General features: G+C 39.3%; 1 protein-coding gene across 14 annotated transcripts in view; it reads right to left on the bottom strand.

Annotated features, from left to right (window-relative positions):
* The window catches only part of ASB15 (ankyrin repeat and SOCS box containing 15), a 57,674-nt gene that overhangs the window by 25,127 nt on the left and 16,396 nt on the right, over positions 1 to 16,151 (bottom strand). For 2 of the 14 annotated variants that reach the window (XM_051848916.2, XM_051848919.2), the window contains exon 2: positions 10,934 to 11,028. The exons of 4 other annotated variants lie outside the window; for them this stretch is intronic. The gene's annotated coding sequence lies outside the window, so the exon portion shown is untranslated. Of the gene's footprint in view, positions 1 to 5,098; positions 5,378 to 7,920; positions 8,022 to 10,933; positions 11,029 to 15,515; positions 15,621 to 16,151 lie in introns of those variants that run through there. 8 more of the 14 variants (XM_070071267.1, XM_051848920.2, XM_070071268.1 and 5 more) reach the window with 8 other exon arrangements.

Raw genomic sequence — 16,151 nt, 5'->3', positions numbered from 1 at the left:
GAAGCCAGGAGCCAGATGCTTCCTTCTGGTTTCCCATGCGGGTGCAGGTGCCCAATCACTTGGGCCATCCTTCACTGCCTTCTGGGGCCACAGCAGAGAGCTGGACTGGAAGAGGAGCAGCCGGGACTAGAATCCGGCACCCATTTGGGATGCCAGTGCCACACGTGGAAGATTAGCCAAGTGAGCCATGGTGCCAGCCCCTACAATGTAATTTTAAAGATATCGTGGAATCAACAATAGAATGGTTTCATGATTTGGCATTTATTTTGTGTCTACAAATTTTATTTTTTTGGAATCTCATAGCCCCAAAATGATAAATTGATAAATTACTTCATTAGGCTGATTTAATGTCATGGGCAAACTGTCATGTTTTAAAATGATGCTCAAATAACAGGATATGACCATTTTTTAAAAAAAAAGATTTATTTATTTTGTTTGAAAGGCAGAGTTACAAACAGACAGGGGGGAAGTGGGGGAGGGAGGGAGGGAAGGAGAGAGAGAGAGAGAGAAACTCATACGTTTGCTGGTTCACTCCCCAAATGTCCACAACGACCAGGGCTGGGCTAGGTTTAAGCCAGGAGTAGGGAGCTGCATTCATCAGGGTCTCCAACATGGGTGCAGGAGCTCAGGGACTTGGGCCATCTTCTGCTGCTTTCCCAGATGCATTAACAAGTAGCTGGATTTGAAGTGCCACAGGCAGGACTTGAACTTGGCCTCATATAGGATGCCAGCATCATAGGTGACACTTAACCCACCATGCCACAGTGGCGGCACCCAGATATTACCACTTTTAAGTAAACAAAGTTGACTTTTTTCCTAACATTATTGAAGTATACAATTTAAAAATGTTCAAGGTATACAAATATATGCATACATTGTTAAATAGCAACCATGATTAAGCCAACTAAATTACTCATCACTTCACATACTTTTTTCTTTTGGTACAACCATTATGAAAAGCTGCATGGAAGTTCTTCAAAATTTTAAAACAGAACTATTGTATGGTCCAGAAGTCCCACTTCTGAATGTATTTCTGAAGGAATTGAAATCAGTATCTTGAAGAGATATATTTGCACTCCTGTATCCATTGCAGTATTATTAAAAATAACCAAGTGATGAAAACAACCTAAATGTCCATCAACTGATGAATGGTTACAGAAAACATGGTATATATTTATAATGGAATATTATTCAACCTTTGAAAGGCAGGACATAATGCTATTTATGACAACATGAATGAATCTGGGGGACATATGCTAAATGGAATAATCCAGACACAGAAGGACAAATATTGCAAGATCTAAATTAAATGTGAAATTAAAAAAATAAAATTCATAGAAACTCGGCAGAACAGAAGGTATCAGGGGCTGGGGTAAGGATTGTAAAGGATGTTGTGAAGGGACACAAAGTGTCAGTTAAAGATCTAATGTACGACAATGTGCTGTAGTTAACATTGTACTGGGATTGCATACTTAATTTGCTAGGAGAGCAGATCTGAAGTGTTTTTACCACCACCAACAACAACAACAAAAAAAGGGAACTAAGGTTGACTTTATACAGTCAAAGCTTACAACATTGCATTGGGAAAACTGGCCTAGAATTGACCTCTCAGAGCTGAGCAGTATGGGAAGAAGGAAACTGCCCACATTTACAGGAAGGCTGCAAAAACCTGGTGGGAGAGCATCTAAGCTGGCGAAGGAGCAGAAAGTCGAAAGACTGGTCCTTGCACCTGCATTGCCCATGAGTGGGCTTCATTCCCTAAGCTGTAAGTGTCTGAATGACACCAAAGTGTAGTTTTCGCTGATTAGTAAGTGGCAGGTGGAGAAGAAGGTGAGGCCATTTCCAGACAATTAAAAAGCTACTTTTGGTTTGCACAACGGAGTTGTAGTGCAAATAAAAAATGTTTCGACTATATTCAATAGCTATGAAAATAGTCAAAATTAAATATCTCTAGACCTTAAAGTATAATGTTTATACATAAACAAATAACATAGAGATATATTCTCTCTAGGATGGTTTGTTCCTAGACACAGCAAAAGTTCCTATCTGGGACTCAATTTAATATTTTTTCTATTCAAAACTCACATAGACAATAATGATGATGCATTTTGTTTCTTATCTCTTGCTCTGAAATCATATACCATTAATTTCATGCTGCTGGAGGCAGCAGCTGTTCAGATCCTGACCTGTCTGCATTAGCAGCCTGGTTAGCTGTGTCTGGCATGACGCAAAGAGTAAACATGGCTTGTAATTACTTGGTGATTGAACTCTTCTCGAAGAGGGAAATAGAACTCTGTATTTTGAGACAGTTTCAATGCTATTTCTTGCCCTTGAACATGCTCTCCTAGAAACTTATATTTTCTTTTCATTCCTTTTCCCCAGAATTAGAAGACATGAGAGTTAAAGACCATGAGATAGCTCCACATGGAAATTCCTTTTTTGAAAAAGATTTATTTATTTTACTTGAAAGTCAGAGTTACACAGAGAGAGAGGGCAAGGGAGAGAGAGAGAGAGAGAGAGAGAGAGAGAGAGAGAGAGAGAAAGGTCTTCCATCCACTGGTTCACTCCCCAACTGGCCCCAATGGCTGGAGTTGCGCCAATCCGAAGCCAGGAGCCAGGAGCTTCTTCCGGGTCTCCCAAGCAGGTGCAGTGGCCCAAGGGCTTGGGCCATCTTCTACTGCTTTCCCAGGCCTTAGCAGAAAGCTGGATTGGAAGTAGAGCAGCCGGGTCTCGAACCGGCACCCAAATGGGATGCCGGCACTGCAGGCGGTGGCTTTACCGACTACACCACAGCATTGGCCCCATACATGTAAATTCCATTTCCAACATGTCCAGCAAGCCATTGGCCTTCTTTGGCTTCAACACTACTGTGACAAAGAGCTTATGATGACCCACACAGCCCTCTGGCCTACTTTAACAACTAAGAAAAACACCAAGGGTGAAGCTATTTCCTCAAAGCACTTGACGCTAGGTCTCTTCCTGAGAGCCGCGCTGAACAAGTGTTGTTTTTGTGCAATGTGAGAACTCTTTAAACATCTTCCAGAAAGACTTGTCAGGTCTCTGCTGATGCTTCCCACGTCCTCACAAGTCTGGATGAACATTCTTCCCATGACGTGATCTCACCTCATTCCCATTTTGATTGCTTTCCTTCACACACACTCATTTACGCATCTGTCTCTCAAAGTGGCTTTGAGCCACAGGGTCTACATGCAGACCGAACAACAGTAAGTGCATGTGAATATCTCCCTTTTCTTAGTATATACTTATTAATTGAGCCGGAGCTCAGATGAATTTTGGGGCTATCCTGTTACAAGCTTGATTTGAACTCTAGTAGCACAAAATTCTACAAGTCATGTGTTTTGTTCTCACAATTTGCTGTAAAATTCTGTATAAGGATCTAGTTATTATTATTACATTTAATCTTTTTTATATTTGACCTTTGTTTCTATCTGCTAAGATAGAATGCATTTTCTATCCCTCCAAATATTGTTCTATTTTCAGACTTACCAAGCATGTTTTCCTATGTCCTTATGCTCCTTTGACAATGATAAACATTCAACAGAAGTTGGCACAGGACAAGGCTTCCATGGTGACATTGATCGATTAGTTTGCACCTTTTGAGAAAAGCTGTTTATCCAGTTATAAATCCTCTTAAAGGCACCACCATCAAGTATTAATGTCTCCTTCTGATAACCAGGCCATCATCAAGAGATATTGGCAAATGCCTTGTTGAACACAAATGCATGGAGCTAACTACATTCTCTTCTTCTAGTTACAAAAAAGACAGAAGAGAGTCTATCCATCCATTCCTGGTAAATATTATTTTTTCCCTAAGAATTCTCAGACCATTCTATCAGTTTTTCAGAAATATATATTCAGTGTCTGCTAAGTTCTAGGCATAGCACTGGACACAGACATACAGGACCTCAACAGGTTGCTACCTTAAAACAATGTGTTCCAGACTTTTCCTTAGAAATATCACCAGTATCTTCCTTCTCTTTTGAGGTTTAGCACAGAGTCAAGCATACAGTGAGTCCTCAATAAACATTTGTTGTCTTGAATTTAATAACTGTTGTAGCCAACATCTATGGAGTGCTTAAGCACACTGAATGGATTATGTTTTTTGATATCTGCAGCAACTCCCATGGTCAACCCCAACCCTTTGCAGATGAGTAAACTGAAGCAGAGAATGGTTAGGTAATTTACCCAAAGCCTGCATACCCAGTGAGTAGTAGAGAAGTGGCACACACACACACAGTCAGCAATGCGATAACACAGGGGCTGAAACAACCAAAGCTGATAATCCAGCGACTCTGATGCAATTAGTGGAAATGGGTCTCATTTTGTGACCTCAAAATTCATATGCCTCAGAAAAAGTTTTCTGAAAGTTTGAGCAAGCTTATCTAACAACTCCAGGGGAAACAAAAATTTTAGGCTAATTTTCATTTGAAAATAAGGCATTCCTATTGAAACAACCAAAGTGTAAAATTTTGATAGTTTATTACAATAATTTAAAACTCTCAGCACATGATAGAACTTTTTTCGCATCATTGCCGTTTTATGGAAATCAAGATAATGCTAAATGCAGAAGGTGCCTTAGGTGTTATCTGCTCATTTACTGACGACATGGGTAATGGTGTCAGACAAATTTTAAGGACTTTCCAACCTGAAGAAACAAACTAACAACTTTACTGAGTTTGGGTTTTTTCATCTACTTCATTTAAAGAAATTTTTCTATCTGAATGTGAAACATTTATGTTTTGCAAGTGATGAAGAAGTATTGATAGAACTTTAACTATTTTAAAATATCACTTAATCATTCACATTTCCTGTAAGCATATTTATTACTGATCTACTTTTCTCATGATATGATTTTCTGCTATGATTAATAATTATGCAATTGAATTGATTTGCATAAACAAACAAGCTTGGCTTTATTCTACTAGTTAGTGCTAGACAGGCATGCTCACAGGTAAATTAATAAAAAAGTAACGAGTAGCTGCCACATATGCATTTCCATCTATTTACAACATTGTCAGTACAGACCTACTCTATAAGCTAGTTGGTGAGGTACAGATCAAATATTTCATAATCTCACCTTTTGGAATGATCATCTTGTCATTCTTATCCAGGGACTTGCTTTCCTAAACCAGAGGAAGTGCCCTGGAGCCAATGTGTTCCTCTGTGTATCTAAAATTAAGTATCCAGTTGGTGGTTAAATTAAGATCTGACCTTGGACAACTGAAACACAAGTGGTTCCTGGCACGCGGTAAAGTATGACCCATGACTTCTCTAGACTCTCATCAAAAGAAACACAAGCCCAGCGGTATAATAAGATTATCCTGTCCTGATTGGCTCAAAAACAAATGATCTGCCAACTCAGTAGCATAGAGGGCTCCTGCTAAAGGAACAAAAACAAATCACTTATGTGGAATTAAAACAAAGTAATTTGTTCAGGAGACAAATCTATGAGTCTGTGAAGGGGCAGACTCTAATCTACTTTTTGACAAACTTCAACACATGCTATTTCTCATTCTTCATCTTTTAGACTCGGGTTAAGTATCATTAAATGCAACCTTCTCATTATACTAATTGAATGGCTTTCTTTTGATTTGCTTTTAATAACTAACAGTGTCATGCACAGTTGGAGGCAGGTCAATCAGTGATATCTGATCAAGAATTTTTAGGTCAAGTTATGGAGAATACAGTCTAAAAACTTTGAGTAGCAGGTGTAATATCAGGAAAAAGTTGGAACTGTGGTTGAGTTTTTTTTTTCCTAAAAAAGTTTACTATCCTACTGATTTTCCAATGAAAATAATTTGCATTAAATTATTTTATTTATTTATTTCAATCTGCATTAAATTTAGTTTGACATGACTATCCTTGGATTAACCTGGGCTGTAGTCAGAACACACAAGGCCATGTGGCCTCTGTGGCCTCCCCTCCACTGAAAAAATACTTCTCGAAGATTACAATGACCTCCTGGATTCTAAAGTGGGCAGAGTCTTCTGATTTCTTGTTTTCTGGGTCCTCTGCTGGATATGCTGTAATTGATCACTCCCATTTCTCTGAGTCTCTACACCCTAGCCTTTGAGGAACACTATTATGCTCTTGCTTTGCTTTTCATCTCTGTTACCTCTGTTTTGTACTCTGTGTTAACAAATAAATTTGTGGATGGTAGTGAATGTTTCAAAATCTGAAAAACTGAGGGCAAGTAATGTGGTGCAGCTAGTTAAGCTGACCCTTGGGATGCCTGCACACCTTATCAGAGTACCATTTCAAGTCCTGGTTACTCTGCTCCTGATCTAATTTACAGTTAATGCACATGGCAAGCAGGGGATGGTGGCTTTGACTTGGCCCAGCCCTGGCTGTTGCAGTCACCCCCACTAAACGTCTGCAATGGTTGTGTCTGGATCAGGCCAAAGCCTAGAATTGAGAACTCCATCGAGGTTTTCTACAGGGACGGCAGGATCCCCACACTTGGTCCATCTTCTGCTGCTTTCCCAAGTGCATTAGCAGGGACCTGGATTGGAAGTGGAGCTGCCAGGACTCAAACCAGCACTCATATGGGATGCCGGTGTTGCAGGCAGTGGTTTAATTCACTGCATCCCAATCAGGTTACAATATTGGAAATTTATGAGAAAATGTGTACACAATACTTTAATATGTGTTTTAGTATATTTTAGTGACATTTCTGCTCTTAAGCCAATCAATATATGCCTGTTTTATATGTTTATACAATGTCCATTATAGGTATACCTATGCCATACAATACTTGAAATGACCTTTAAATGACAGGACAAGAAAAGAGAGATTGTGTGGTAAAATGAATGGTTACATGTCAATAGTAATAACCTACTATATAACCTATTTATACTACTATATATATACTATATATAATATATATACTATATATAACCTACTATATAATATGTCAATAGTAATAACCTACTATATAACCTACCAATAAATGCTGCTTTATTACTTACTGTCTCTTCTCTTTGATATTCAATTTGTTACCCTGTCATATAGGAGTGATGTTAATAATAATGCATTGACCCATGGCACCCACCATTTTCATGAGATTTATTGCTTAAGTAGTTCATCTTCTCTAAATACACAATAAAACACTGTGGAGTAACAATAAATATTTGAAAGATTGATTTGTTCATAACAATAACAATCACCTCCATATTTGCATGTTTGTGAAGTTGACTTTTAAAGTGGAAACAAAATAACCTCTCGAATTTTGAACAATGTGATTCTGGTTTGTCTGGTGAGGGAGTTTCACAGAGGGGGATGATTCAACATTGAAGGACTATTGAATACCACTGCCGGTCTGAGGAAGGCACATACAGCAATAGACATCCAAACACAGTCCCTTCTGTCTATATATAGCAAGAAGTGCATGTCCTGCTTCAGGGTGATAATTATAGCTCCTGTTGTGAAGAGTTCTAGGTTAAAATGATTGGAGCGCAATGTTAAAGGGATTGTCCTTGGACCAACCCATTTCTGTCTGGAGAGTAAGAGATTTGAGTGGCATTATATATGAGTTTCCAGGGATCAATATGGCATCTTGGGCTTTGTGTTTAAAGTGCCTGCTGCTACTACTCCTCATTTTGCCCACAGGTAGTCTGTGTTTCTGAAAATGAGTATGGAGCTTGCAGGCCTTTGAATGTCAATTAAAAGTACAGCATGTGCTATGATTAGTCACACAATCACATTAGTCACACAAAGCCAGTTATGTTCCTACTGATTCAGCCTCTTCTTTGTAAAGCCTTATCAAAACTACAGTTTTGTCTCTCCATATTTGCCTTCTGAGCAAAATGGTGTTGTTCAAACACCCTGGAGATTCTTACTCTAAACTATCCTATTAGTTTGCTGTTTAGTAAGCAATACCCATAAACTCAAATATCTTACTTGGATCCATTTTTCCTTTGATATATTTCAGACTTCCTCCTTCTCCTTCCTTTTTTCCTTTATGGCATTTGTTCATTAGTTTTGCCTTTGTGGTCTGTGATTACAAATGCACATTTGATTTCTGCTATGTATAAAGCGGAACAGAAATGTGAGAAAAGAAAATAAATCCTTAATTCTTAGCATCATTCCCAGTATTTTGATAATTGTTCATTCTTGCTGTGTTTCACACTTTTTTTGTTTTGTTTTCTGAAGAACAAACAACTCAAACTATGGATGACATGCACTGAATTCCTCCAGGAGCACTGATGTCATCGGTCCCTGGAAGAACCCTCGTGGTTGACCTCACTCAGGTCATTTAGATACCATGCAGCAGCACAAAGACAAATGATGAGAGGGTAGTTTTTACTGATGTAGTCACACTAAACCAATGATAAGAAGTAGGGGTGTTCTGTACTAGGCTACTTCTACCACTCCATCACTAGAGTTTAGTAAAGTGCTTGGCACAGAGGTACTCATCAATATGTCAAATATTTTGATGAACACTGATGACTGGATTATGTGGTGAGTATTTTCTAATTTAACTAAAATTTAATATAATTAATAATTAAATACAATTAAGGTGAGTCAGAAGAATATATTTTCTAGCCATAATAGTAAGAGACAAGAAAGAAAACTAGAAAATTCACAAATATATTGAGATTAAATCACAAACTGCTGAACAACCAGTAAGTAAAAAGAGAAATCACAGCTGAAATAAATGAAATAGAGACTAGAAAAACATTACAAAATACCAAAGAAATTAAGAATTGTTTTTTAGGGACATTTTGGATCAAGTTCTGCATCTTCTTCCAATTCAGCTTCCTGCTAACGTGTTCCTAGGAGGTAGCAAGTGATGACTCAAGTTGGGTCCCTGCCACCCGTGTGGGAGACCTGGATGGAGTACCTGGATCCAGGCTTCAGTCTGACCCAGACCCTGGGTCTTGTGGCCATTTAAAAAATGAATCAGCAAAAGAAAGATCTGTCCCTCTCTCGCTCTCTGTCTCTTTCTCTCTCTCTGCTTTTCAAATCAATAAAAATAAATCAAGAAATGTTTTAAAAAAATGAGTTGGTTTTTGGAGAAGATAAAATTTTCAAGCTTTATGTTAGTCTAAAGGAAAAAAAAGGACTCAAGTGAATAAAATAACATACAAAAATTAGTGTTTCTGTACAGTAGCCACAAGCTATGTGAAGCTGAAATTAAGGAAACAATCCCCTTTACAATAGCTAAAAAAATACTTTTTAGTAAATTTAGCTAGGGAAGTAAAACATTTGTACACTATAAATTATAAAATGTTGGTGAAATAACCCAAAAAAGACAGAAGTAAGTGAAATTCTATCTTGTGTTCACGGTCTGGAAGAATTAATGTTGTTAAAATGTCCATATCAGGGGTCAGCATTGTGATGCAGTACACTAAGTTGCCACCTGTGATACTGGAATCCCTTATAGGTGTTGGTTCAAGTCCTTGATCTTCCAGTTCTAATACAGTTCCCTGATAATTCACCTGAGAAAGCAGCAGAAGATGGCCCAAGTGCTTGGGCCTTTTGCACCCATGTGGGAGACACGGATAGAGTTCCAGGCTATTGGGGGAGTAAACAAGGGGGTGGAAGATAAAAATCTCTTTCTCACTCTATCTTTCTCTCTCTCTCTCTCTCTCTCTCTCTGCCTGTCTTTTTCTCCTTTCCTCCCTCTCTGTGTAACTCTGCCTTTTAAATAAATGAATAAATCTTTTTTTAAAAGTCCATACTATCCAAAGCAATGTATAGATTCAATACTATTTTTATCAATATTCTGACATTTTCTTAAAGAAGAAAATCTTAAAACTTGTGTGGAACCACAGAAGACATCAAATAATGAAATTATTCTTGAGAAAGAGAAAAGCAAATGGTATCATAGCCCCAATTTCAAATTATAAACTGTAGCCATAGTAATCAAAACTGAGTAACACATGCATGACATGAAAAGACACACCCAGATCCACAGAGTACGAGCACAGAAATAAACAATGCAACAAAGGCACCAGGAGTACACCATGGGGACATAGAGTGTCTTCAGTGAATAGTGTGGAGAAAACTAGGATATTCTCATGCAAAGCAACAACACTGGATCTTACACTATACAGAAAAATCAATTTGAAAATTAAAGACTTAACACTTAAAACCTGAAACTGTGAATTCCTACCAGAACACACAGGGGAAAAGGCTCTTTGACAATGGGTTGGCAAGAATTTGAGGGATATGACCTCAAAAATGTAGGCAATAAAAGCAAAAATAAGTAAGTGTGAGTATCAAACTGAAATGTTTCTGCACAGCAAAGAACATAATCAGCAAGATGAAAAGGCAACCCAAGAAAAGGGGAAAAAAAGATTTGCAATGCATCTATCCACAATATATGATGAACTCATAAATGCAATATCTAAAAAGCAAGTTATCTGATTTACAATGGATCTGGAGAGAGGGAGTTTGGTGCAGTGGTTACTTGCACTCTATCAGAGTGCCTGGATTTGAGTCCCAGTTTCTTTTCCAATTCTACCTTCCTGCTAAAATGCACCCTAGAAGGCAGAAAGTGATAGCTCAGGTAGTTGGGACAGTGCCACCCACATCAGAAAGCCAGACTGAGTTCCCAGCTCCTGGCTTCTGCTTGGCCTAGAGTTGGATCCTGTTTCTGAGTATATACCCAAAGCTATTGAAATTAATATCTCAAAAACTATTTACCCTCTCATGTTCATTTCAGCCCTATTTGTAATGGCAAAGATACAGAATCAGTCTAAGTGTCCATCAGTAGATGAATAGAAATTGAAAATGTGCTGGACATTTACAAGGGAATATTATTTAGCCTTTAAAAAGAAGAAAAACTAGCATTTTTGATAGTATGGATGAACTTGGGAGAACCTATGTTAAGTGAAATAAGCTAATCACAAATAGAAAAATATTGTGCAATATCACTTATATTCAGAGTTTAAAAAGTTTAACTTACCAGTATAGAGAGTAGAATAATGGTTGCCAGGGGCAGGAAGGTGGGCAAAATATTGATTGAAGAGGACAGCCTTTCAGTTATAAGATAAATAAGCTCTAGAGATCAAAGGTACAGCATAACTATAGTTAATAACAAGGTATTGCACACTTAAGGTGTGCCAGGAATAGATCTATGCTCTTATGAAACACACACACACACACAAGATGATGGATATGTCAGTCGGCTTAATTGCAGTAATCCTTTTGAGATATGTTTATCAAATAGCTACACTGTATGCCTTTTATGTATGCAATTTTTATTTGCCAATCACACCTCAATCAAGTTGGAAAAAATAAAATAATAAGACAATTGAAATTCCAGTCAGTGGCCAGCATTGTGGCATAGTGCATAAAATTGCCACCTACAGTGCCAGCATCCCATATGGGCACTGGTGTGAGTCTTGCTGCTCCACTTCCAATTCAGCTCCTTGCTACTGTGCCTGGGAAAGCAGAAGATGGCCCAAGTTTTTGGCCCTTGCATTCCTGTGGGAGATCCGGAAAAAGCCATTGGCTTCTGGATTCAGCCTGGTCCAGCTCTGGCTGTTGTGGTCATTTGGAGAGTGAACAAGCAGATGGAAGACAACACTCTCTGTCTCTCCCTCTCTATCTGTAACTCTGCCTTTCAAATAAATGAAATAAGTCTTTAAAAAAGAAAGAAAGAAATTCAGCTCAGACAATAGAGATGTTAATCCAGCTATATTACAAATGGGTCCCCAGGTATCATTTGGGGACTCTATTCCAGTGCTTTCTATATTGGGTTTAAGAGACTAGGTGGGAATTTTTACTCTTGCTTCCATAAAATTTTTTCTTTAATCATTTTACACATTTAAGCGGTTCGTTTTTTCAGAACCATTAACATGCAAAAGTGAATATCTAAAAAAGGACTTGCTACACAACTCAAATGCAAGATTCTTTGAGTTATTTGTTTGGATAATTTTATCCTACAACTAAAAAAGCTAGGGAAATGCTAGCACATTATTGCATACCTGTCTACTTCCTTACTGGTTCACATTATTTTGTTTATTACAACTTCATAGAATGATGTGAAATTTGAGAGGACAATTCTTCCTTCATAAGTTTTCTTTAAAAATAGTTTTACTTCACACAATTTCCCTGGAAGATGACTTTTAGAATCACCTACAGTAGTCAAAATGAAATTGTGATTGGAAGTACACTGAAAATAGATTGCTGTGAGAAGAACTGACGTGTCAAAAAATATTGAATCTTTTCACCCAAGAAAAAGTATGTCTGAACTTACTCAAAATTCTCTTTTGAACTGATATAAAGTTTTCTAGTTTTTTTTTAATTGAAATCTTGAATAGTCCCTGGGTCTTAATTCTCTCATGTTTGTGGTTTTTGTTTCTCATGGCAGACACCATGCATGTGGGTCTGAAGGGAAAGGGTTTGTGTGTGGGAAGTACAAACACTGACTATGGCTGGTCCCAGAATGCATTGAGAACATGTAGAAGATAAGTTGGGCCTTAGGCAGGAGTTAAAATATGTAGGACATCTTATTCTGAATAAAAAATTCAGGGCTTGATTTTTTTTTCTAAGGCAGTGGGGAATAGAAAAGGCTTTCTCTTTGAGGTGACCTAGGGTAAATGCTATTATTCATCAGAATCTCTAAAAATGATGTACACAGTCTGAATATCCTATTTTTAAAAGTTTTTAAGAATCTCATCTTTATCCTTGAATAAGTTTTTAAAATGTTTCTTTTGTTTATTTTTTATTTTATTTGAAAAGCAGAGAGAGTGAGCGAGCTAGCAAGAGAGCTCCCCTTGCTGGTTCATTCCCCAAATTTCTGCAACAGCTAGAGATGGGCCATCCATACAGGCTTTCCATGTGGGTAGTAGGTACCCAAGTACATGAGCCATTATATGTGGTTCACAGGGTACACATTAGCAGGAAGGTGGAACTGGGAGCTAAGCTAGAATGAAATGCAGGTGCTGCAATTTGGAATGTGGGTTTCCCAAGTGACATCTTAACTGCTGGGTTAAATGCCTGCCCCTAGTCTGAAGATTTTGAAATGCACATTCCCTTTGGATATTCTAATATAGTTCCAGCCTTCAATGTTCATACATTCTTCCTTCCATAAGGACATGACCTTAAAACATGTGGAGCTAAGCCATTCCATCAAGTGTTCTAGGCCTCATAGGGCAAGAAAGCCACGGGGATGTTTTATGTAGGAAAATATCATAAACAGTCAAAACTTTACCCTCCCTCTCTTTGTTTTGAAGATATTTTACCATTGAAATTTAGATATAGAATTTGTTTCAAGTTAATGAGATGCTCTCTGCTCACAAATAAACAGAGTCACAGAAACACAATTTCTGTCCCAGGGTACATGGCTGGGGAGTTAAAAGGCTCTGTACAGTCCATTTATTGCAACTAAAACATTTATGTAGTTTTTTTTTTTTTTGAAAGGCAGAGTGGACAGTGAGAGAGAGAGAGACAGGGAGAAAAGTCTTCCTTTTCCGTTGGTTCACCCTCCAATGGCCACTGCGGCCAGCATGCTGCAGCCGGTGCACCACGCTGATCCGAAGCCAGGAGCCAGGTGCTTCTCCTGGTCTCCCATGCAGGTGCAGGGCCCAAGGATTTGGGCCATCCTCTACTGCACTCCACTCCAAGGCCAAAACAGAGAGCTTGACTGGAAGAGGGTCAACCGGGACCGAGTCCGGTGCCCTGACCAGGACTAGAACCTGGGGTGCCGGGCGCCGCAGGCAGAGGATTAGCCTATCGAGCTGTGGCGCCGGCCACATTTATGTAGTTTTAAAAGATTTTCAGAAATCTTTTGAAAAGTTTCACTGAGGTCTCATGTTTTTATGGGGCTGGCGTTATGGCATAGCAGGTAAAGCCATCACCTGCAGTGCCGGCATCCCATATGGGCGCCAGTTAGAGTCCCGCTCTTCACTTCCAATCCAGCTCTCAGCTGTGGCCTCCGAAAGCAGTAGAAGATGTCCCAAGTTCTTGGGCCCCTGCACCCGTGTGGGAGACCCAGAAGAAACTCCTGGCTCCTGGCTTCAGATAGGTTCAGCTCCGACTATTGCAGCCAACTGGGGAGTGAACCAGCGGATGGAAGACCTCTCTCTCTCTCTCTGCCTCTGCCTCTGCTCTCCTTCTCTCTCTGTATGTAACTCTGACTTTGAAATAAATAAATAAATCTTTAAAAAAAGACTTATTTATTTGAAAGACACACACACACACACACACACACAGAGAGAGAGAGAGAGAGAGAGAGAGAGGTCTTCCATCTGCTGGATTATTCCCCAAATGGCCACAACAGCAGGGCTGGACCAGTTAAAAGTTAGGATTCAGGAGCTAGGCCCTCATTCTGGGTTTCCAATGTGGGTTTCAGGAACCTAGGTACTTGGGCCATCAACTACTGTTTCTCAGGCACATTAGCAGGGATCAAGATGGGAAGTGGAGCACTAGGACTCAAACTGGCACTCAGAAATGGGATGCCAGTGGTGCAGGAAAGTGGACTGACACACAGCGCCACAGTGCTGGCCCCATCCTCACAACTTTTTGGATGGGGAGTGCCAAAAAGGGAGAAAATCTTTGAACATACATGGATTAAATGGCCACAACAGAAAGTTTTCATTCTATAATGTAATTAAGTTATTTTTTACGTATTAAGTCCTCAAAATTTGATGTACATAAGTTCAACCCAAAGATTTTTCATTGGTTTTTTTGTTATGTCATAAAGCTCATAAGTTCTTTAGAATCTGAAAAGAGAGAGGATGGTGAAAATAACAACAACAAAATATATCCTTAGGACTTAAGTTGGGAAGTAACCCCTTTGTGTGGCGTGAAGACTAGGGATCTCTGGACATTAACCTTTGTATTAGTAGATGATGTGTCCTGCCTCCACTCCCACAATAGCAGTGATGGAGGAGGACAAAGAGTAAAGTGATTCTGTTACTCGGTAAATTGCTTATACAATGACATTCTGGTTTCAAATTCGAAGGGATGGAGAATGAGTGGAGTTTCTCCACACACCTCCAGTGCCTTCCACTTTCTAGTGAGAGAGCTCAGAACTGTGTTTGAAAACATTGTGCAAAACACGTGCTGTGTATGCAAAAACATGTTCTGTATGCAAAGAACTGAGGCAGATACCACCCTGAGGATTGTCCTGTTGGTAGGTAGATGTTTCTCAAGGGAGTTCCTTTGTATTGCATCAAGCTGAAGATGTGCACACAGGAAAGCCAGCACCCTCTGGTGGTAGGAGAGTGACCCAGTAACGACTCCCATTAGTTCACTTTCCAAGACTGAATTCTGAACTCTTTTCAAAGACTTGATGTGCATTGTGAATACTGATCTGTTTTCTTAGCAGCCTTAGGCATGCGGATGGCTTCTGAGTGAGCTTCACCACTGTGTTTTGAAGTGATTTACTGCTTCATAATTATAATGATGGCTAGTATTTATTGAGGTTTTTGTTGTCACCAAATGTTATATTAGGCCCTTTGCCCTGTTGGTCGGGCTGTACCCTGAAACTTGAAGATGAAGGGGCAAGGAAACTAAAATCCACCTTTATTTCCACTCACCCTGTGAATGTCCTGGTGAATGGTTGTATCTACATAGAGAGTTGGTCAAAATTTTCCAAACTGCAAAAAAATGCTTTGTGATACAATCCTGGCCTTTTGGATGCATTAACTTATGTAATCCTCTCTGCATTCCTGAAAAATAGGTGTTAGATCATAGTCACCATTTTTCAAGGGAGAAGTAGTGCTTAGGGGCTAAGTAAAACTGCTCATGGTCACACAGCCAGTGAGGGGAAACAGCTAGGATTTTTGACCATTATGTTAAATGTTCTAGAAGTGTGACTGTGCATGGGTACAGGTGTTTGTATGGCCTTTTCTGTTCTCAGTCTGGAACCAGGAATGCTGCTGTCCAGAATCTTCACACCTGAGCAGTCCTTGCTTGAGTGGTCCAAAGCAGAGCAGTTAATTTTCAACTTTCAGACCTTCCGTGTCTACTACGATGGCTGCTTCACTAAGTGATTCAAGCAGCTCAACAGTGAAGCCAAATGCTTGCCAAGTCCTTTGCGTGCTCCTGGAAATGCACATTGTTCCCCTGGGTTCTTATTCACTTCATTCCCTGTTTCAAATGCCCTTCCTTGCTGCTCCTACAGTTCTTCTGCTCCTACAGTTCTTCTGCTCCTTTGGGACCTAACTTAAATC

The sequence above is a fragment of the Oryctolagus cuniculus genome, chromosome 3 (genome assembly GCF_964237555.1).
Source record: "Oryctolagus cuniculus chromosome 3, mOryCun1.1, whole genome shotgun sequence".
Classification (NCBI taxonomy): Eukaryota; Metazoa; Chordata; class Mammalia; order Lagomorpha; family Leporidae; genus Oryctolagus; species Oryctolagus cuniculus.
Note: the sequence above shows the minus strand (reverse complement) of the source record. Positions and strands in the feature narration are given on the sequence as shown.